Source organism: Chaetura pelagica, unplaced genomic scaffold (genome assembly GCF_000747805.2).
Source record: "Chaetura pelagica isolate M959 unplaced genomic scaffold, ChaPel_1.0 scaffold69, whole genome shotgun sequence".
NCBI classification, from domain to species: domain Eukaryota; kingdom Metazoa; phylum Chordata; class Aves; order Apodiformes; family Apodidae; genus Chaetura; species Chaetura pelagica.
The window spans coordinates 2,258,940-2,266,193 of record NW_009970724.1 but is presented as its reverse complement, the minus strand read 5'-3'; the positions used below and the strand labels follow the sequence as shown (position 1 = coordinate 2,266,193).

The window sequence follows — 7,254 nt, the reverse complement described above, 5'->3', positions numbered from 1 at the left end:
GCGCGGGGCCCCCTGCCAGTGCTCCCTGCCAGCCCCAGAGTGGTGGGAACTCGCCTTGAGCCAGTTGGAGCATGGCTTGTACAGGCAAACGGCCTTGCAACTGCACACGCAGCAGCCCGCCATGCTCCCACCATGATTACGGTCTTAGGAGTGAAGGGGAACTCATGTCTACCCGCCTGGGCTGTTGCTGTTTACTCTGTTTTGCTCTGTGAGGGCTGCCCTCCATGCAGGTTGGCTGAGGTATTTCAGTCCACAGCATCCCATGCCCCTTCACTTCCATCTGCGTTCAAACCTTTGCTTTCTGTGCTGTCCTCCACTGCTGAAAAACATGCATCTGGGTTTTTATTCCTGTTTTCCCAACCTTCTCTCCCCTGGCACGCTGCTGGACTGTGCCGTTTAGCATCACTGCCACCAGAAACTCTACTAATGTCCCACTGCCCCGGAGCAGTCCCATCTGCCCTCCCTGCATGGAGCTCTCTGCCTGTGCCTGGCAGTCCTGAGCTGCAAACCCCCCAGCAAGGCTGAATTCAGTCCCAGCCTCCTCCATACCTCTGGTGGAGCCCCTGGATAGGTATCGTCCACACCCACCACCGATGCTGCCTTTGCTCACACTCACACAGGCAGGCACTGGGCATTTGGTGAACCCCTCCTATCCCTCACTGCACCTGTCCAACCCAACACCCTCCATTCCTGTCGTCCTCTGAGGAAAACTTGCTGAGGGGGTACAGAAATGGAGAGGAAAGGGCTGATCTGCACTAGGGCTGCCGTGCCTTTCTCACCAGTCTCCAGGCTGAATGAGCAGGTTGAGAACTTGTACAGTTGGCAAAAGTTTGCCTGCAGCTGTGAGATCAGCAGTGGCAGGATGTATGTTTTCCTGTGCTTACATGCAGGACCCTCTTAGGCTGCAGGGAACTTGTAAATAAACCGCCCCCTAGTATATAAAGAGGGAATAAATCTGGGAAGTGTCCTTTGCATGTCTTATCACTTCTGTTTGAATTGTTATCTGCCTGTGCTTGTGGCCTCCTCTTCCTGCAGCATTCCTACACTGGTTTATGCGGTGAGATCAGAACATTTGCCCATGAGATAGGATTATATATGCCAGGAAAGAGAAAGTAGATCTCTGTGCTGAGAAGGTGGAGGGTCGAATTCCAGGTAGTTGAAAGGCTGTGCTGCATGTAACTGAGGGAGGCACAGAGCTCCTTTTCACTTCAGGATGCCAAGGGGAGGGCTTTTCCATCCCTCTGCTTATTGCTGTCTAGACCAGAGAGAGTTTTCACCAGCTGCAGCATCACATCATAACCTGGGAGATGTTTAGAAAAATCCTGCTTTTTTCTTGCAGTTACCTGTGTGTTCATGTATGTCTTGCCAGTGGGATCAAGGTATGCAGTCCTGGCTCTCTGGCTTGGACTTTTTGTTACAAGTCCAGCTGAAACGTTTAAGCAGGGCTGTCCACTGTGCTATGGACAAGCTGTGCCTCTGCTGCACAGTGGGGATTCAGCAGGATCCAGTGTCTGTGCTCCCACCCTCATACTAGGCCTGTGCCAGTTGGAGCCTGAAGCCTAATACTGAGCTGTGGGAACTGTTTTGGGAAAAATTGTCATTACGTAAATTCTCTTAGCTGTTTTCATGAGCCTCTCTCTTCTCATTTCTCTTTCTTTAGAATATCATGGCTGGTTGAGAGCACCAATCAGTTGTACTTCACATGTTGAAGCAGCAATTAAGTAGCTGATTGTTGCATGTAATCTTTTTCCCCTGGATTCTGCTGCATTTGAGTCCTCATCAGCTAGAAATTACTGAACATGACAGGTTCATGTTGATACTAGGATAGACCCCCAAGCAGAAGTAGTTGCCCCGTGTTGGAACCTGGGAATCAGTAATTTCCTATTTGAGATTCCAGAGAGAAAAATCCTGGACTAAGTTTGCAGAGAACAGCAGCTGCCTGTGCAGGATTGCTGTAGCAATGGGTCTGCTCTCATCTTTGTCCCTGTGTGTTCAAGTTTGGCATGGTGACAGTTCTCTTTGGGTAAGCTGCGGTTGGAGGGCAGGATGGGTGCAGCATGTACTGCTAAGTAAGGAAATCTGCAGAGTGGCTGTGGAAACAAATTCTGGAGCTGAGAGGGGAGCAGACTCTGCAGCCCCTGCAGGAACTTGCGCTTCCTGACATGAGGAGAGGCAGGGACCCACAGGTCACCAAATTTACAGTCATCAGGTGATGATACAGTCTCAGCACACACCCTGGGACTGTGTGAGCCACAGACCTACACAAAGCTGAGTGGTGACCTAGCACTTTAAAAGATGGAGGCCCCCAACCCTGTTTCCTTATGGCATGATAGTGCTGCCAACTGGGGGTAGAACAGCTGAGCAGGGAGAGCAAGGGACAAAGGAATCACAGGTGAACCCCAAAGGCCCATTTACTATTTGGTTTTGCATTGGAAGAGTTGCATTTTAAGTATTTTTGCAGAGTAGCCTGGAAGCCTAACATCTCCATGGGGTCTAGGGCTGTTTATAGGTGGGTCAGGAGTGGTGGCACCCCAGGCAGACAGCAAATATTTAACAGCACTTTTAACCACTGAGGCTGACTGCCCAGGGTCATCTGTCTGTTGCTTGTCTTGGTTGTGCAAGCAATAGCAGGGTAACCTAGATACAGGTGACACAAAATAAGACCTGTCAGCGTTTCCCCACACGCCTGGGAAGGGAGCAGGGAGGGAGGCAGAGATTTCTCAGGTCCTTCTGGCCTCCATTCCTGCAGGTCAGAGAAAAAATAATATTGTTCACACCTGTTTCCCAGCTCATGTGGTCAAGCAGCATGTGTGACAAAGCCAGCACAGAGAAAGCTGTGTGCTGGCTGCGGCGACGGCCGCCTCCCGAGCTGCAGGTTAGCCCTCAGCCCCAGCGGGCAGGGAACAATCCCAGTTGGACCTGCTGGTAACCCTGGTGCAACAGAAGAGGTTCAGCTGCAGGTGCTGGGTGCTGAGCCGGCAACAGGCACTGTTAACTGCTGTCCACTGCTCTGGCAGGGGGCACAGCACAGCCCCACCAAGCTCTCCCAGGTATGTAGCAGAGTTCGGGGGAGCAGAGTGCATGGGTCTGGCAGCAGCTTCTGGCCTGGCTGCACCAGGAGAGTATTTCATTTTTAGTGTACAGTGAGAGCTAGAGTGAATTTACAGTGTGGGATTAATGGAATTAAATAAGTAGAAGGGAGGCTGAGCCCTTAATTATTTATCTGCGGGCTGTGGCAAGCGCTGCAGCTGTGTTGGAGCTCCTCCTGTGGGCCACCTTCCCATGTTGCAGCCTGGGGATGTGGGGCAGGATCCTGCCCTCGGATGGGGGTACCCAAACTGGTGCAAACAAGTGTGCATGCATGCACCACAGCTTGCACTGTGGGGTGCAGCAAGCCAAACACTGCTGTCCCCTTTGTTGTTGTTAGCAAACATGGGACAGACTGACTCCAACCAGGGCTGGTTCCTGCTCCCTCGTAGCTGCTGGCATTTTTGGGCTAGATCCTGTACCCACCTTTCCAAGGGAAGTGTTTTTTTTTCCTTATGTCCAAACTGCAGCTTATGACCATTGCCCTTTATGCCCAGTCCCTTTAGCATGTCTCTCCAGTGGATGGCCCCAGGGAGCAAAGCAGGCTGGAGAATATGAGAACCTGGCACTGTGCTGCTGCTTGACGTGTTAATCCTTGACGATCTTTAGATTGTGCATGAGATGTTACTGTGTTCCTGCTTCCCAGTGCAGTGGAGAGGCTGCAGCCCCTTCCTGCCAGTTTTGTATTAAGAGAAACCCTGCTGGTCTGCCCAAACCCCACATTCACTTGCATTTCCCTTAAAGCCACTGAGCATCTCCCATGCCTGCAGCCCTGGCAAGGCAGCTTAGGCAGCACCAGGGAGCCACGTATTGCGGGTTTAATGGGCTCCTCAGGAGGCTGCCTGGCAGGCCCGCAGCACCCACCTTCCCGGAACAAGAGTAAGAAGGTTGAAGTGCTGCCAGCGATTGATTCAGGACCGCATTATGTCCTCATTTGAGACATGAAGCAGATTGACAGTGGTCAATGCCTGTACTAATGTGGCTAATTTCACAGGAGGCTGGGAAGCTCTTGCAGCCCAGGTGCCTTCCCCTCCTCATGCCCTTTTGCATCTGCCTGGGCTGCTGAGCAGCACAGGCCGTGGCCATCCAGCTCCTGTGCTGCACAGCCAGGGCCAGCAGAGCTGCTGTACTGCCCCAGAGGTCTGCCTGCCCAGGCTGCCCATGCCTGCCAGCAGTGGAGGCAGCTGCAGAATGCAGAGGGATTTTGGAGCTGCACTGAGGAAAGGGAGCAGCAAATCAGAGTTGGACTGTATCTGAGAGACAAACTGGCACCCAGAGATGTTTTCAAGGCATTTGTAAAGTGCTTTTGAGTCTGTCGAGGAAAGAGCCTTTTTCCAATCCCGTTTCAGTGGTCTGGCTCTGTCTTTATGTTGATGGCAGTAGCAGCAGGGATCCCTGAGCTGCTTCAGAGAGATTGCTCCTTGAGCTATGGAAGCTGGGAAGGAGGAGTTTTACTAATTGGGCTTTTTTTTAATTTGCACTTGCTGTCTTGCAACATCTCCCCTGTCACTTTAAAGCAAAGCAAAACTAAAAGTCATGGTGCTTTTAAGTTTGTTCCTGGTTCATTTTGTTCCAGCTTCCCAACCCTTCTGCTTTCTAGGAAAATGAGTCAAAAGTGTCACTCTGACCAAGCTTTGGGATAAAGCAATGATTCCCATGAACTCCAGAAAGGACCAAGAGCAGATTATCAGTGCCCGGACAGTTGATGAGAAAGGTGGGGAGATAAGACAGTGCTACGGTAGTCAGGAGCTGCAGAGCATTGTAATGAGATGGTACAAGACTTTCCAAGCATCACTACATGTAAAGGCTTCAACTGCTCTTCAAGCAGCCCATCATCTTCCCTTTTATTTACTCATTTGTTTGCCTTAAAGGGGGGAACAGGTGTACATTAATTCATCACCGGAGTTTAAATTAAATCATTTTACTTCTAAATGAGTCACTAATTTGCAGGAGTATTTAATTAGAGTCTCTTTGCACTCAGGTGCTGTATTACTTCTGACTTTCTCACCTGTTTGCCCTCTTAAGAGGCTGATGATGATTATACCATTTCTGCACATCCTCATTGCACATCAAAGCAATTAACCCTAATGGCAACACCTTGATGCTTCTCCTTGGTTCTGGGGGCTCTTGGCAGCCTTGTCTCCCCCAGGAAATAACCCTTTCCACGGCTGTGGCAGGACACAGACTTGCTGTGCAAAGCACACTACACCCCACAGCTTGGGCAGCCCTGCAGCCTTTTGGCAACAAGTTGCAGTGCAGACTGAGCACCAACAACTGCACTGAGCTCCCCCTGCCTCTGCTGCCAAGGGAGGACCTGCTCCAGCACCCACCTGTGTCTGGCACTGAGCAAGTGTTCAGAAGGTGCAAGCAGGGCTTGTGCTTTCTTGTGTTACTTCTCAGCAGCAAGAAGATGCTCACTCATACCTTCAGGGCTGGTCTCAGCTCCATCACCAGCTACCCAGCTCTCTTACTTTTTCATGTCTTTGGTAATTTCTATTACTCTTCTCCAATTCAGCCCCACCATTAGATGGGCAGCCCTCAGCCCTGCCACACAGCTGAGGAAGGAGAGCTGATTCAGTGAGCAGCATATCCTGAGAACAAAAATACAGGTGCCTGAATGAAGTATCCCAGAAAGCCGTGAGCTGTGCTGGGACATCTCTGTGCCTGGGCAGAGGAGTGTGCAGGGCCCATGGCATCCAGGCCAGTGGGATTCCAGCCAGAAGCAATGCTTGCAGTCTCCACTCCCACCATCCCTGCTGCAGTGCCTCTGAGCACTGCTGCTGCCTGCTTATTACGCTGATAACAGAAAATTACGGGTTTTCTGTAGGAAATGTCTATTTACATCCTACATCTTCAAAACTACCTATTAGCATCGCCGTGATGTCACATCCTCCTGTGTGTTTTCGTCAGCACTGGCTCTCTCTGCCTGCAGACAGCCTGCTGCTGTGGCAAGGCTGGCAGCATGGGCTGCACGTGGGGACAGGCAAGTGTCACCTGTCACAGCACTGGCCTGCATGTGCCCCCAAGGCTCGTGCAATGATGCAGGCAGTGCCTGTGCTCTGTACCTACTGTGCCTGCATCCACCAGCTGCATGGGAAGCGCCTGCTCAACAGCACTGGAGAGTAGGGGATGGCTGTGGGTGTCACCATATACACAGATGGTGGTTAATAGAGCTGAGCAAAGGGACTGCGAGGCACATCCAGATCAGCCCAGTCCAGGTCCTGTGCTTCCCAGCTCATCCATGTGCTCACAGCTGATCCAGAGCTGACAGATTCACTGGTGTTTTACTGCCTGAGAAACCCTCTGACGTGTCTCTCTGCCAAGCAGTGAGCATGGATGCCTGGTGCTTCCCCTGGCCTGCTTGCTCAATATTTTTGCCTGTGGGCTAACAAAGCCTTGAGGACCCTCAGCTGGAGAATGATTTTAAGAAGGCTTTGACTGTGTTGGTAATTTCAGGAAGAGGTGTTCATGGGATGACTGATTTCTGCTGTAGCTGCCTGTCCCGGGCTTGCCCAGAGATGCATCTGTAGAGCAAGCCCCTGCATGAGGCAGCTGTCTTATCTGGGTGCCTCACATATCTCTCAGAGAAAGAAGCCAAACCATTTCAGAGGGATGCTTAGTGCATGGTCCTTTATCACCTCATTTTGTGTGTGGACAAAGAAAATATGAAAGATTCTGGGAAGGGGCTTCCTGGCTGTGGAAGAGCCATGTACAAGGTGCACCAGCACATAGATCATGAGAGAAACATTGGGTGTGTGAGGCCAGGACTCAGGTGGGTCAGGATGTGTGCCTTTCAGGCAGTTGCATAGCGTGCAGGCCTTTGGCCAAGATTTATAACCATGTCTTGTCTCCAGGTTTTTATAGTTCCTTGTCACTCTATTAACTCAAATGAGAGATGTTTACATTGCATAAGTAGCTGGAGCAGTGGATAGTAACCTATCAATTTTCATTACTATTCCCTGGCAAAATTTCATAGCCTGTCTTGCAGGACACAAAGCTCGTGGGGCCCAAGATACCCAGGGCTTGCTATATTTCAGGAGACTGCAGTTCAACAGTTAATAAAACCGCTAGGTCAAGAACTGCGCAGTCAGGTCTCTGTAGAGTCCTGGCACAAAACCAAATTTCTGTTGATGGGCAGCTCCAGAGGAAAGGATGAGAGTGCAGCAG

The 7,254-nt window shown here is 51.0% G+C and overlaps 1 protein-coding gene across 1 annotated transcript in view; it reads left to right on the top strand.

Annotated features, from left to right (window-relative positions):
• PTPRF (protein tyrosine phosphatase, receptor type, F) overlaps positions 1–7,254 on the top strand; it is a 257,488-nt gene that overhangs the window by 233,544 nt on the left and 16,690 nt on the right. The window lies entirely within an intron of this gene.